We start from the raw sequence: 14,501 nt of genomic DNA on the forward strand, positions 1-14,501 counted from the left end.
CGCTATAATTTTTTCCACGTAAGCTTTCGAACCAAATGTATGATCTTTAATCCGCAACAGGCGCATTAGCCGAGATCACTGTGGAACTCATTTCCGACTTCTGGTATTAAAGAACAGAAAATGACATCGACAAAAAGAAAACTGTGGGCTTCTTTGGCAAGACATGTCCTGCACCTGACATAATCAAGAATGTCAGTGCATAATTCATTCCACAGTGTTGCCAATTTATGTACTAACCCTTGCACTGTACAACGCTATTTCCAATAGTTCCTGGACATCGGCAGTTTTATCATATCATTATGCCTACACACACCAGAAAAATTTTGTTGAAATAGGTGGAATATGTCTTAAAAAAAACATCTTCTGGTCACGACATACCGTCCTTCAAATTTGCCGCTGAGAAATAAATAAAAAAATAACCTAGTCGTCTTCATCAGATATGTGTATACTAAAGCTACTAATTGGAGAGAGCGTTGTAATAGGTTACATCTGGATACTTCAGGCCATAGTAAAATGGCAACCTCTGTTACACTAACATTTACGTGTTTCATACGTAGGCGATATTTAAATGCATGTAAGCTATTCCTTGCGTAGTTGCGCTGTCCACTACAACTACATATTTCTTAAACACAATTAACATATCTCAGTAGCAGTAAATATTGCAGTTTCATATAAGGTTTGCGACAAGGCTCCTGTCGCACTTACTGTAATTTATAGTGACATACAGTAAGCTGTTCACAACGAGAATATGCGTGGCCTTAATAATTCTTACAGCAGGCAGAAGTGTCACACGGATAGATAATTAAAACAACTTGGAACAGGAAATGCGCGGTACCAGCAGTACAATAACTGAATCCATGAATACAAAGCATATCGTAATAAATAAGTGTCCCAGTTATGCAATTACGGCGTATCACATTAGAGATTGAGTGGTTAGCGCTATAGGAAATACATAATTTGTCGTTTACAAGCTTTTACGCACAGCAGGGAGTAGATGAAGTGGTCTCGTAGACTGGTACCTGTATAAGACTATACATACAGTAATACTCGAGAGTTTAGACGTCTCTGCTTCCCGCTTAATGCGAACAGGTGACGAGCTAGCCAACAGCATGTTGGTAGACGTGTGCAATATAGAAGCACTCTACAATCGATGTGACACACTTTTTGTCCTTGTTACTAGACAGAGGCAGACCAGTGTAGGTGTACATGCACTGTCAGAGAATTTTCTTATACACAATGAAAGGAAGGAAGACAAGTAAGTAAGCGGACGTCCCGTCGACGATACGATCGTTTGGGGCCAAAATTATCTATAATGTGGCAAGAGAGTGGGTAGAAGAAATACAAAGTCACGTTGCTTATGGAAACTTTCCACCACATGAGAGAAATAAGTTAGGAAACCAATAGGAAATCTATTTCATAATGGCAGCATTGAGATTAGAGCCTCGCTTCTCCTGAAAGTAGTCCAGTATGCTAATCGCTGATCCAGCTCGCTGTACGAGATGGTAGACCGTGAGCTTGCGTGGCTGCACGGATTACCGCGATGTGCTGGACCGCACGTCGCCGTGATTCTGGTCTGAGGATGAAACAGCTGTTCTTCTGGGAACATCCACACTGTTACCGTTCGCGTCGGGATTAGAGATACATTTGCGTGTCAGATCTTCTTATTGTCAAAGGCAGACTGCGTGTTTGCTGCGTCCACTTGCTACTACTCACTAACAAGGTTTCTTCGTCTACATTTGTGGTCTACAAGCCACTGTACAGTCTGTCCCACAGGGAACTTGGGATTTTAGAATCGTCCCCACTTCCTCTTTCCCGTTTCATTTAGGTATACCGTGCGGAAAAAAATTATCCGTGTCACTCAGAATACGCCCAAACTTTTCTAGATTTGTACTCCTGGTCTTCGTGAGAGGAATAGGATTAAGGAAGTAATACATTGCATCACAAAAAAGTGAAGCACCCAGAAGACATGATCAGATGTCAGTGCAACTTCATACACATACACATAATTAGGGGTACGTAGATGTTTAGAGCTGTAATTGTCTGTGAAAAGGTAGAGCCGCCATTAGAGTGCATTACTATCGTTGGTGTTTCGTTTTATCACCATGTCTCGTAGGATACAAAGTGTCCAGTCACATTAACGTAAACACCTCACAAAATCCTGAGTAACAACTTTTGCAGTGCAGACCGCTTTTGAACCGTTCAGGAAGAAAGTCAGTGAGGTTCTGAAAGGTACTGACAGGATTGTGTGGCCATGTTGAATCCAGTGCTACAGCCAGATACGTCTGTCGGTTGAGGATCCATGGAGCGAACAGCCCAATCGAGGTTGTCAGACAGGTTCTTGATTGAGTTTGAATCCAGGGAGCTTCGTGGCCAGGGGAGTACGGTGAACTCATGCTAGTACTCTTAGAAACATGCACATACTCTACGAGCTGTGTGACATGTTGCATTGTCCTGCTAGTAGATGCCATTACGCAAAGGAAAAAAAAAAGTGCATGTAGGGGTGGACATAGCCCGAAGGACACATGCATACTGTTTCTTCCAGAATGACGAGATCATCCCGGGAATGACACTAAAACATTCCCCAGACCATAACGCTCACTCCTACGGCCTAGACCCTTTCGGCGCCGGCCGCGGTGGTCTCGCGGTTAAGGCGCTCAGTCCGGAACCGCACGACTGCTACGGTCGCAGGTTCGATTCCTGCCTCGGGCATGGATGTGTGTGATGTCCTTAGGTTAGTTAGGTTAAAGTAGTTCTAAGTTCTAGGGGACTGATGACCACAGATGTTAAGTCCCATAGTGCTCAGAGCCATTTGAACCATTTGAACCCTTTCGGCGATTGTTGCAAGGTGTCTGCTGTCAGACGTTTTACTTGGTACACGCCAACGACCATCTGTCCGATGGAGTGTATTACGTGACTTACCTCAAAACACCACCTGTAGCCACGCGGCGGACGTCTAGATGCGGTAATAGCGTGCAAATTCCAGCCTTCGCTGCCGATGGACAGCAGTCAGCATAGGTGCATGAACCACGTATCTGCTGTGGAGGCCCATACGCAGCAGCCCTCGATGAACAGTCGTTGAAGAGACACTGTGGGTAAACATCTGGTTCATCTGAGCGGACAGTTGCTCAACAGTTGCACATATATTCGCCTGTACACATCTCCACAGCTGTGATTCACCACTATCATGTATGGCCCATGGTGCACAACAGTTGCTTCGGAGCCAGTGTTGGTTAGCGCCATTTTACCATGCAGGACATATTTAACCATGTCGGCACGCGAACAGTTTGCAGACTTAACCGTTTCGGAAACGCTTCCACCCTTGGCTCGGAAGCCAATGATCATGCCTTTTTGGTCGTCAAGTAAATCGCCCGGTTTCTTCATTACGACAACGACTTCACCGTTTCCCGCGTCTTCCGACATGCTCTACGTACCCTCCTGCGATGGTACCTAACTGCTACCGCTGAGGAGTTGCTCTTCCAAACACCATTCTATACAAGCAAACCAGCTGAGTGTTTACCTGTGGTAGTACTTTAGGTACTAATGCTATTCCGGCTCTGTTTAAAAGAATGGCTCGACGTAGTCATAGGATCGAGCAGCGCAAGTCTGCTTTGATGCCCCGCAGCTAATTCACTGCAGATAGCAACCTGTACTTGCTATCCTGCTGTCAAACAATCTGTGCATTGACTAGAATTGCAAGTTAAAAATATACACAGAAACGCAAAATAAAAGTTAAATGAATAATTTCATGACAAGGGTCTGCAATTGTTTTAAACGTTAGAAAATTACATTGAATAATGTTTATTCAAGAAAGGACATCCTAAATAAACAGAAAGTTGTCCTACGATATACATTTTAAACACAGGCAGAAACTACCCTTATCAAATGCAGTGCCGACCCCTGTGGCCGAGCGGCTATAGGCGCTTCAGTCCGGAACCGCGCTGTTGCTGCGGTCGCAGGTTCGAATCCTGCCTCGGGCATGCCTGTGTGTGATATTCTTAGGTTAGTTAGGGTTAAGTAGTTCTAAGTCTAGGGGACTGATGACCTCAGATGTTAAGTCCCATAGTGCTTAGAGAGCTTAAGAGAATGGTAGAAAAATCTCCAAAGTAAACAGTCATCAAAGACTCCCGAAAACTAAGTCCATTTCGTTATCACAATACATTAAAGATTCTCCAGCTCAAAATAGTTCAGACTTCAACACGAAGATTCACAAAGTAACACACATGATGAAAAGAATAGTATCTCATACTCTGCCTATTATCAGTTCCATAAATTAGGTGGCAAAAATTTAGAGCCCTACTCTGGATCACATTCAGACCTCTCGAAATATAAAGTCCGCTCCAAAGTTATAAGTACTGTACGGGCCGTTCACCGCCCAGAGGCGATCGCCTAAACCACTGAATCGCACACGTTACTTTAGACAGGTCTTGCTTCTTCCACAACTCAACACCAAGTGTCCAGAATTGTTCCCTCGAGCTTTTCACTCGGAAAGTGCCAGTCTTCACTTGACCTCAAAAATACATCGTTCTCATGCTCTACGGACATGATTTGATTCAACATAATCATTTTCCGAACTAAATAAATACGTTACAACACTGTGTAAAGAAATATTATAAACATTCGGTTGCATTCAGATCATTTACAATAAATATAAGTAATAGTTGGTTCATAAATAAATAAGCCAGTATTCTTGCGCAAGTGCGCTGACGTTAAATGACTTCAGATAATCGCTAAATATTATATGAATAGTTATTTACGACTTCTTGTCAGAAGCGTCTCTTCGTTCCCTTTATAATTGTGGTGTCCACTAACACATGCAGATGACTACTTTTAAATTAGCACAGTTTTTTATTTGCACTTGCATTCAACTTTTAAATAAAGTTACCGGAAAAATAGGAAACTGTTCGTAAATAAACACGCAAGTATGGCGAAATGTGAGGTATTGATGCTGTGTTCACTTGCAGTGAAAATATGGACAATACGATGTTCTGATAAACATCTGAATAATAAAAAACTTGTAAAAGACGTCGTAAATCAATAAATAAAATACAGATACATAGCTTTCAGGGATGATAGCTACAGTGCAATGTTAATATCTGAGATATCGTTCGTTGGAATCGCATGAGGCGATTGAAAGTTATTAATTCCGAGGTTCATTGTGACAACGTTTATTCACTGTGCAATATTAACTTCAGAAGTTTTAAAGATATCGAAATATTTTTGGGTCATTGGATGTGATGTGCCTCATCTTTCTGTGATCGCAGATGTTTTCAGACTTGCGCTAATATCTGACTGTGAGCCATTGTCGAATCTCAAAGAGCTGTAACAGCCATCTTTAAAATTTTCTGACACTCCGTCGTTTCCTGGAGCATCTCCTGTACAAAGGACATGCGAGTAAGAGCCATCCAAAATCTCAGCTTCGGGATTTTCCCGACATCCGGTCCTTTGCTAACGCACGTGGCTCGCCCGGAGCGGCCGTGGCGGCCCCCGAGGCCGCATCATTCTGTCTGCCCCGAGGCGCACAGCTTCGCATATACACCATGTGATCAAAAGTATCCGGACACCTGGCTGAAAATGACGTACAAGTTCGTGGCGACCTCCATCGGTAATGCTGGAATTCAATATGGTGTTGCCCCACCCTTAGTCTTGATGACAGCTTCCACTCCTGCAGGCATACGTTCACCTAGGTGCTGGAAGACTTCTTGGGGAATGGCAGCCCATCCTTCACAGAGTGGTGCACTGAGAGGAGGTATCGATGTCGATCGGTGAGGCCTGGCACGAAGTTGGCGTTCCAAAACATTCCAAAGGTGTTCTACAGGATTCAGGTCAGGACACTGTGCAGGCCAGTCCAATACAGGAATGTTATTGTCGTCCAACCACTCCGCCACAGGCGATGCATTATGAACAGGTGCTCGATTGTGTTGAAAGATGGAATCACTATCCCCGAATTGCGCTTCAACAGTGGGAAGCAAGAAGGTGCTTAAAACATCAATGTAGACCTGTGCTGTGATAGTGCCAAGCAAAACAACAAGGAGTGCAAGCCCCCTCCACGAAAAACACGACCACGACCATACTACACCACAACACCACCGTCTCCAAATTTTACTGTTGGCACTACACACGCCGGCAGATGGCGTTCACTGGGCATTCGCCATACCCACACTCTGCCATCGGGTCGCGACATTGTGTACCATGATTCGTCACTCCACACAACGTTTTTCCACTGTTCAGTCGTCCAATGTTTACGCTCCTTACACCAAGCGAGGCGTCGTTTGGCATTTACCGGTGTGATGTGTGGCTTATGAGCAGCCGCTCGACCATGAAATCCAAATTTTCTCACCTCCCGCCTAGCTGTCATAGTACTTGCAGTGGATCACGATGCAGTTTGGAATTCCTGTGTGATGGTCTGGATATACACTCCTGGAAATTGAAATAAGAACACCGTGAATTCATTGTCCCAGGAAGGGGAAACTTTATTGACACATTCCTGGGGTCAGATACATCACATGATCACACTGACAGAACCACAGGCACATAGACACAGGCAACAGAGCATGCACAATGTCGGCACTAGTACAGTGTATATCCACCTTTCGCAGCAATGCAGACTGCTATTCTCCCATGGAGACGATCGTAGAGATGCTGGATGTAGTCCTGTGGAACGGCTTGCCATGCCATTTCCACCTGGCGCCTCAGTTGGACCAGCGTTCGTGCTGGACGTGCAGACCGCGTGAGACGACGCTTCATCCAGTCCCAAACATGCTCAATGGGGGACAGATCCGGAGATCTTGCTGGCCAGGGTAGTTGACTTACACCTTCTAGAGCACGTTGGGTGGCACGGGATACATGCGAACGTGCATTGTCCTGTTGGAACAGCAAGTTCCCTTGCCGGTCTAGGAATGGTAGAACGATGGGTTCGATGACGGTTTGGATGTACCGTGCACTATTCAGTGTCCCCTCGACGATCACCAGTGGTGTACGGCCAGTGTAGGAGATCGCTCCCCACACCATGATGCCGGGTGTTGGCCCTGTGTGCCTCGGTCGTATGCAGTCCTGATTGTGGCGCTCACCTGCACGGCGCCAAACACGCATACGACCATCATTGGCACCAAGGCAGAAGCGACTCTCATCGCTGAAGACGACACGTCTCCATTCGTCCCTCCATTCACGCCTGTCGCGACACCACTGGAGGCGGGCTGCACGATGTTGGGGCGTGAGCGGAAGACGGCCTAACGGTGTGCGGGATCGTAGCCCAGCTTCATGGAGACGGTTGCGAATGGTCCTCGCCGATACCCCAGGAGCAACAGTGGCCCTAATTTGCTGGGAAGTGGCGGTGCGGTCCCCTACGGCACTGCGTAGGATCCTACGGTTTTGGTGTGCATCCGTGCGTCGCTGCGGTCCGGTCCCAGGTCGACGGGCACGTGCACCTTCCGCCGACCACTGGGGACAACATCGATGTACTGTGGAGACCTCACGCCCCACGTGTTGAGCAATTCGGCGGTACGTCCACCCGGCCTCCCGCATGCCCACTATACGCCCTCGCTCAAAGTCCGTCAACTGCACATACGGTTCACGTCCACGCTGTCGCGGCATGCTACCAGTGTTAAAGACTGCGATGGAGCTCCGTATGCCACGGCAAACTGGCTGACACTGACGGCGGCGGTGCACAAATGCTGCGCAGCTAGCGCCATTCGACGGCCAACACCGCGGTTCCTGGTGTGTCCGCTGTGCCGTGCGTGTGATCATTGCTTGTACAGCCCTCTCGCAGTGTCCGGAGCAAGTATGGTGGGTCTGACACACCGGTGTCAATGTGTTCTTTTCTCCATTTCCTGGAGTGTATGTCTGCCTATTACACATTACGACCCTCTTCAACTGTTGGCAGTCACTGTTAGTCAACATAAGAGGCCAGCCTGTACGCTTTTGGGCTGTACGTGTTCCTTCACTTTTACACTTCACCGTCACATCGGAAACTGTGGACTTAGGGATGCTCAGGAGTGTGCGATTGGCCGCCCAGAATATACAGCGACCCCAGCCCCGGTTACATTAACTATGGAGCCTTATTTAAAGCCTTCACTGACGTCTACAAGCCAGTTCTCATCGTGCTACGTTCTGCTCCGCAACTCGGAAGCGCTACGCTGCGGTGGACTGTTCGTCGCTTGGACTGGTATACCTGCTGCTCCATGTTGACTTGGCTGCGCTCTGGACTTAGAATCTGACTGCCATACTAGAACTTGGAGTTGAACTAGGCTTAGTATATCTACAGACTTGTGATTTATGCTGGAATTCCACCTTCCAGTTGCACTTTCTAGGCATTGATATAACCACCATCAATTCCTATGATTTTCATAAAGTGTTCGCCTACCAATCGGCACTTGGTGACAGAATTATTTGTATCAGTGCTGTGTTCATAAATTGTAGAGCTAAGATATATTTATTATGTTATTCCTGGTTATAACACTGACAAAATAAACTTCTTACGAAGCAGGCAATTCTTCCTTGAAACTTCTCTATGTCTTTCGTTTACCCATCCCAGAACTGAGCAAAGGTGGGGTCTGTAAGCGATCTCATTTGAGGATGAGTTACACTTCCTCAGCATTTTTGCGATAATTTCTGTCTGGCATGGTATTCTCCTCATATGCATGGCCGTTTTTCTTTGTATCTTCCATGCAAATGTGCATGGGCGTCCGCAAGGGAAGCCAAGACGGAGGACTTGCCCGCTCCTTCAATCCGTGGAACACTTATTAATTTCAGAATTCTCACGCATTTATAGATATGATTGTCTCCGATTCCACTCACAAGCGACACAATGGCTTTAGTAAATACTACATTGTTTGGCTGTCATGTATGATAATGTAGCGAGCAGGGCACAAGGTTACTGGTGTGAAATGTTGAGCCACAATTTGAAGATACAGTAAAAAGAAAAAGAGACTTATTTGACAAAATCATAATGCAAACACTGGTGACAACACAGTTACAGAATAATACTATCATAAGAAGCTGGTACTATGCTCATCGTTACAGAAGTAATTAAAATACAATTTTTAAAAAATTTCCACCTGCTGAAGCAAACAGTCTTGAAGGTGTGCAAGATAAACAGCCTTATGGCCCAAAACTTCAATACAAACAGTATTACTGTTACATAAAATTACTTTCACAGTTCAAAAAGAAAACTTAAATGCTGATGTAAAAACAGTATTACTGTTAACAGAATTAACTTCACAGTTAACATTTTTAAAAAAACTTAACTGCTGATGTAAGTTGATTGTACGAATTTTGCCCCAGGCAAATGATAGTCCCTTACGAATGTCAATGTGTAAACACAGTTTTTCAGCAAGCAAGGTTTTATACTATTTATATGTAAATTGTCGTAGCAGCAAGAGTTTATCACAAATGAGGGAACTGATTAATAACCAAAAAATCTGCAGCTTACAGGGAAAAGCATAACAACAAATATCGGGTGATCATTCCATAATACAGAAGCCTGACAAGAGCAAACACAAATTAACACATTACTGACGGTTGGTGTTGAACATCGGTCGCGCGTCTGAATTTTGTTTGCGAGACCTGACCGGAAACAACAATCAGCACGGGCTGTACACTGACAATAACTTCTATAACACACACAAACATTTTACTTAAACAAGTCACCACAACGGTAAAATACATTATCATCAAGAGAGAAAACAAAAGGAGATAAGATTCGGCTCATAGTTCGGTGTTGCGTAGTGAACTGTAGCTACAGTCGATATTAATTCTACCGTTAACACAGCATGAATCAAATTAACATTCATAAAAGGTAATCTGCAGAGCCACTCAGCACTTTGATCTTGAAAAGAACGAAAACTTGGACACAGTTTTAACTACTGAGAATACCGCCCTTTTACGGTACAAGGTCTTCAACAAGTTACAGGCGCCGCAGGCAGAAAGTGACACAGCAAAATCCAACTTAAGTTGAAAGTTAAAGCTTTAGCGCGCAGGCGTGGAATTCACTCACAAATCGTGAAAGTAGCAATTCGCTCAGATAAGATAAAAATTTGCCGAATACCAGCCACAACTGACAGCAATCAAGAAGTGACAGCAAAATAAACCAGGAGACTAGTCAGTTAATTCCAGTTACTTGCGCTTAACAGTGATGCAGACTCAATATTTGGAAATTTGTGGTAAGGTCTTATGGGACCAAATTGCTGAGGTCATCGGTCCCTAAGCCTACACACTACTTAATCTAATAACTTAAACTAACTTACGCTAAGGACAACATCCACACCCATGCCCGAGGGAGGACTCGAACCTCCGACGGGGAGAGCCGGACGGACCGTGACAAGGCGCCCTAGACCGCGCGACTACCCCGCGCGGCTGCAGACTCAACTCTCAAGCGATTTAGAGGAACACCCCTCGAACAAACAGAGTGGCCCCACGGAGTACCACGGTTTGAAAACGACCAACCAGACAAATGGCTCACCATTTGAAAATTAATCCAGGGAGCTGCCGTAGTTGTACAAGCCAGGCCAAAGTCCGCGGGTTTCGTCACAGAGCAAAGGCTGGGCAGTGCCTATGTTTATTGGTGATTGCAGCCACACCTCAGTTCCGTTCGCCAACAGCCACCGGCGCCGCAGTGACAGCACCAGTGCGGCACAGCTGTATACCACTCGCCAATTGATTCCCTGCGATGTCCCGTACAGACTCGCTTCATCTTCCTTTTTCCCCTGCATATCAAGGGGGCGCTCGCCAATCAGCGAGCCGCAAAACGTATCGTTTGGACGGAGAAAACTCCGCGAAAGCGAGAGCATCATAGGAGATCATGGCGCAAGTTTCTTCATGGGAGATTTGACCATTTTCCTGTCTTGGTAGCGATTTCAGCGTTGTTTTGCCATGATGAGGGATGTGACTATTTACAGAGCACAGCCGAAGTAGAGTACCCGATCTTTTTTCTGTCGCTTCCTTAATGAGGTAACCTCTGCATTATATCTGCCCGACATCCGTCGCCAGTTCCCACAAGGACAGCTCTTCGCAATCCCACATCTTAGTCTCAACAGTAAGTTTACATTTGATCAACTGATACTTCACTCAGTTTTACGCGGTAGACCGATTCTAGTAGAGCATGAATTACGTGGTCATGCTATACTGCAGATGAATTCACCCATACTTCATCTTCGGACCCAAAAACAGAACAAAATGCAAATTTCTGCGCTCGACAAAAGAAAAAATGGTGAAACATCGAAGTCGAAAAGCTTTTTGGACCCTTTTAGAATATATGTCTCTTAAACTACACGGGGTACAACCCAGCTGACGCCCATCAATGGAGTCACGAGTTCTACAGATCAGCTGGCATATCTATAAATTTGGGTGCCAATCCACTGAGATGAAGACCAATTCAAAAAAATGGGTTCGAAAGGCTCTGAGCACCATGGGACTTAACTTCCCAGGTCATCAGTCCTCTAACACTTAGAACTACTTTAAACCTAACTAACCTAAGGACATCACACACATCCATGCCGAAGCAGGATTCGAACCTACGACCGTAGCGGTCGCGCGGTTCCAGACTGTAGCGCCTAGAACCGCTCGGCCATTCCGGCCGGCGAAGAAGACCAATTCATTCGAGTCCTAGGCTGTTAAAGGTGTGCTTTTCCGACCAGTTTGATGATTGTTTTCGAAGGTTTCCTAGATCAAAATTCATAATAATAACAAAGAACATGAGCTTTGCATATACTAATGAAATAGGCTTACCATTAAGATCTGCTTGCAAGAAAATCATTGACTAGATAACTATCAAACATTTAAGATACAATAAACTTATTGTACTTCCCGTCATATTTATTTCTTGGGACGTGACTCTTATCAAAGTTGTGTCAAAAATGGAACTTTCGGGCTCTTGCCGCCTCTGAGGCACTACAGCGTCGTTATAGACACTGTTTTGTGATTTACACTATAAACTAAGTGGTGCTGAACCGGCCTAGCCACACTACTGTCATTTCATTCATGTGCTCTTAAAAAGTGAACCACGTTTTCATTGCATTTCGTCTATTCTGACCGCTCCTGTCGAGCACAGTGCGTTGTTAAGTCTGTCTCTTTGTGCTATTGTGTTTCTCCGGGCTGTTGTGGAATGTGAGCTGCTTGTTTTAGGGCTCTGAGGTGGCATAGAACGACGTACCAAATCCAATCAAGAAATCAGCATCAGAACACGTGAGAACTGTTCCGCTGGAGCGTCGCCTCAATGTTTGACAGCGATAACACACAGAGACGACCTCGCTGCGCCGTGTGACAAGCAGTTTCACAGAAAGGGCAACCTAAGCCACAGCAAGCAAAGACTTGGCTAGCTCTGGGGCGAAATTTTCAGACGCATCCTATTAGGGCAATGAGAGTGTACGGCGTACTTGGTTACCACTACTTAGTGCGTCACAGACTGTTATGGAAACATCCTTGTGACGGCCTACGAGCCATATACACTACTGGCCATCGAAATTACTACACGACGAAGATGACGTGCTACAGACGCGAAATTTCACCGACAGGAAGAAGATGCTGCGATATGCGAATGATTAGCTTTTCAGAGCATTCATACAAGGTTGGCGCTGGTGGCGACACCTACAACGTGCTGACATGAGGAAAGTTTCAAACCGATTTCTCATACACAAACAGCAGTTGACCGGCGTTGCCTGGTGAAACGTTGTTGTGATGCCTCGTGTAAGGAGGAGAAATGCGTACCATCACGTTTCCGACTTTGATAAAGGTCGGATTGTAGCCTATCACAATTGCGGTTTATCGTATCGCGACATTGCTGCTCGAGTTGGTCGAGATCTATTGACTGTAAGCAGAATATGGAATCGGTGGGTTCAGGAAGGTAATACGGAACGCCGTGCTGGAACCCAACGGCCTCGTACCACTAGCAGTCGAGATGACAGGCATCTTATCCGCATGAAAGTAAAGGACCGTGCAGGCGCGTCTCGATCCCTGAGTCAACAGATGCGGACGCTTGCAAGACAACCATCTGCTCGAACAGTTCGACGACGTTTGCAGCAGCATCGACTATCAGCACGGAGACCATGGCTGCGGTTACCCTTGACGTTGCGTCACAGACAGGAGCGCCTGCGATGGTGTACTCGACGACGAACTTGAGTGCACGAATGGCAAAACGTAATCTTTTCGGATGAATCCAGGTTCTGTTTACAGTATCACGATGGTCGCATCCGTGTTTGACGACATCGCGGTAAACGCACATTGGAAGCGTGTATTCGTCATCGCCATACTGGCGTCTCACCCGGCGTGGTGGTATGGGGTGCCATTGGTTACACGTCTCGGTCACCTCTTGTTCGCATTGACGGCACTTTGAACAGTGGACGTTACATTTCAGATGTGTTACGACCTGTGGCTCTACCCTTCATTCGATCCATGCGAAACCCTACATTTCAGCAGGATAATGCACGACCGCATGTTGCAGGTCCTGTACGGGCCTTTCTGGATACGGAAAATGTTCGACTGCTGCCCTGGCCAGCACATTCTCCAGATCTCTCACCAATTGAAAACGTCTGCTCAATGGTGGCCGAGCAACTGGCTCGTCACAATACGCCAGTCACTAATCTTGATGAACTGTGGTATCGTGTTGAAGATGCATGGGCAGCTGTACCTGTACACGCCATCGAAGCTCAGTTTGACTCAATGCTCTGGCGTATCAAGGCCGTTATTACGGACAGAGATGGTTGTTCTGGGTACTGATTTCTCAGGATCTGTGCACCCTAATTGCATGAAAATGTAATCACATGTCAGTTCTAGTATAATATATTTGTCCAATGACTAGCCGTTTATCACCTGCGTTTCTTCTTGGTGTAGCAATTATAATGGCCAGTAGTATAAACAAAGGTACATCAGTACGCAGGACAGGGAGGGAACAACAATATCTAGATGACACCGTCTCTGTGTTACATGTCATCGGACTTAGGCTGTTTTAGCTAGACTCAGCGCCCACCATCGCCACGGAGATACACTCAGAACAATAGATGGGAAACTGAAGGGAATTTAGGTTTAGTGGTAGTGGCAGAGGATCCTTCCATGTTCGTTAACAAGGGACTTAGAATTTCTACTCTGCTTCATTAAAATATCCTCACTGATTTCCGTACTCTGCACCACTTGTAGCTTGTCTCCAGCAGCTGTCGGAGTCCTACAAGCGGCCGGCGTCTACTTCCATTCATAGAGAGATTGGACTGAGGTAAGACCCCTGTGTGATAGCAAGGTGTTCTTATAATTCGGTCTCACGACACGACACCGTCCATAATTGCGAAAGTGTTGAAACTTAGCTACTAGTTTCGTTCCATTAAAGCATTAAAGGTTATTCGTATTTGAAGTTAATTACAGTGTGCGGAAATAATTTCGTAATGACAGAACGTGCAGCTACACATGAAGATTCTCACACTTCAGAGCCATTAGGATGTGGAAAGGCAAAGAGAGTTGTTTTATTTCAACGGTCACACTTCCTTTTTCATTTTGTCCTTGCTACCATGTGAAAGTATGGA

Source organism: Schistocerca serialis, chromosome 2, assembly GCF_023864345.2.
Source record: "Schistocerca serialis cubense isolate TAMUIC-IGC-003099 chromosome 2, iqSchSeri2.2, whole genome shotgun sequence".
Lineage (NCBI taxonomy): Eukaryota > Metazoa > Arthropoda > Insecta > Orthoptera > Acrididae > Schistocerca > Schistocerca serialis.